Here is a 2,363-nt window from a genome sequence, read left to right as displayed (position 1 = left end):
TGAGAGGCTGTTGGTGGATGCACCAGCATCAGGTAGGGAAACACCTTTGGTCCCCCCAGGATGGTGACCCCAATAGCAATGTCTTCTGTCGTCTCCTTCCCAGCAGCTCACCTTGGCTTTCCTTATTTCCTCAAGGAAAGAAGAAACCGTAACTTGCTGCCTAGCTTTCTGCTGCCCGGTCACCGTGGGCAGCTGGGACATGTCTCTCTCCCTGGGATGGGCACAGCAGCCACAACTCAGACGACCCCCCCAGGTCCCAGGCAGGTGCAGAAGGGATGCCCTGAAACTGCCCTGGCACGAGAGAGCAGGTTTCACCCATCCAGAGATTCATTCTGCTCAGAGATGGACCCAAGCCTGGCCATGGCATCCCCAAGAGACAGTGGGATGTGGGGGGACCTCTCCCCAGGAGCCCAAGGTGAAGGCTGCCAGGAGGTGAGACAGAGAGGCATGACAGAGACCCTTTCAGGTCTGAGGGTTATGTTGGGGGGGTGTTGTCATTAGCAAAGACACCAGGAGCATCATCCAGTTTCCCCAGCATCACCCACTGCTGCTCCCCACCTTCCCCAGGACATGTGTGCCCCAAAACAGTGCTCCCTTCCTCTTGCTCCCAAAACAGTTGAAGCCCCCCTGCTCCTGCCCATCACCTCTACCCCTTCCACTACCCATCCTGTGAGAAAAACCACCCTCCCAGCAGCATCCCCACCTCCTCCGTGACTCAGTTTCCCCTTGTTGTGATCAAATGCCCCCACCACAGCCCCACTGCATGGAAGGACCTACATCAGAGAATCACAGAATAGTTAGAATCGTAAGGGACCTTAAAGATCACCTCCTTCCAACCCCCCTGCCCTGGGCAGGGACACCTCCCACCAGCCCAGGTTGCTCCCAGCCCTGTCCAACCTGGCCTTGAACACCTCCAGGGATGGGGCAGCCACAGCTTCTCGGGGCACCCTGTGCCAGGGGCTCACCACCCCCACAGCCAACAATTTCTTCCTAATAGCTCATCTAAATCTCCCCTCTTTCACTTTAAAACCGTTCCCCCTCATCCCATGGCTCCCCTCCCTGATCCAGAGTCTCTCCCCAGCTCTCCTGGAGCCCCTTCAGGGACTGGAAGGGGCTCTAAAATAAATCCCAAAAGGACCCAAATAAGGGGCCCACAAACAACCGCTGGTTTCCGCAGGGGTGCTCAGCTGGCTGACAAGAGCTCATTGCTGATCCACGAGTCTTTTGATGGATTTTCAATATTTCGGGCTATACCTGCCACTGAGCAGGTTTCACCCGGGCTTAGGTTTTACCATGGTTTGCAGGAATGGCACACGCTGCTGTGACAGGGAGGTCCGGCCACATTTGAGGGGCAAAGGAGTACAAAAAGGCGGATGAGTAAATAACCCCCTGGCTGCTGAGACATGACTCTGATCTCTGCACACGTAATTTTTTAGCAAAAGAAGAAGAAAACCACGCAGGAATACAACTAATGTGCATAACCATTATGTTTGTGTTGTCAAGAATTTCTTCCTAATATCTCAGCTGAATCCACCCTCCATCCTACCTCCACCTGCTCCATATCCCCTCCTGGTCTCTCATCTCCCTCACAAGTAATATCCGAAGCCAGTTTCACCCCATCCCTATGGGAAGGGTGTGTGTGTGTGTGTTTCTCACCTCCCTCCCCCTTCACCAGCCAGTTTGCAAAGGGGCTGCAAAGGGTGGCGGCAGGAGGGGAACCCCCCCCTTCCCCCAGTCCCTCTGCCGGAGCACCGGAGCCAAATCACCGAATACATCAGCCCTCCGGCAAACTGCAGCCACAAGCCCTTTGCAGACACCCAGGGGAGCCCAACAGCCTCCGCAGGGCAGCCCGAAAAATGGGGGTGCGGGGGGCACAGAGGGGAGAACCTGGGCCGGGGGGTGGGGGGGGTTGGGGGGGGATCCCTGCGCCGGGGGGAAGTTTCCGTTGCCAAAGATGCTGAGGGAGGGAAGGAGAAAGGGGAAAAAAAATATCTATTAAAAAAAAAAAAAAAAAAAGAAGAGTTGGAAGGCACTAGGGAGGTGGAGGAAGGAAAAGGGGAGGAGGAAGAGGAGGAGGGAGAGAAGGGGGGAGTGGGAGGCTGGTGAGGAGGGATGTAGCCCATCGCCAGGCGAGAGGGAAGGTGGGAAGCCGGAGGGGCGGCTGCGAGGGAGGTTATAAAAGGCAGGAGAGGGTCGCCGAGCAAAGGGGAGGGCGGAGGGTACCTGCCCGCCTCCCCGCAGCCCCGCCGGGACCCTCTGCGCCGAGCCCCGAGGATTTTTCCCCCGACGGCAGAAGGAGCCCAGCAGGAGCCGGGACCGCTGCCAGCCATGCCCCGGCGAGCTGGGCGCAGCGGCAGCTAAGG

Source organism: Vanellus vanellus (genome assembly GCF_965231255.1).
Source record: "Vanellus vanellus genome assembly, chromosome: 24".
Classification (NCBI taxonomy): Eukaryota; Metazoa; Chordata; class Aves; order Charadriiformes; family Charadriidae; genus Vanellus; species Vanellus vanellus.
This window is presented reverse-complemented; position numbering follows the sequence as displayed.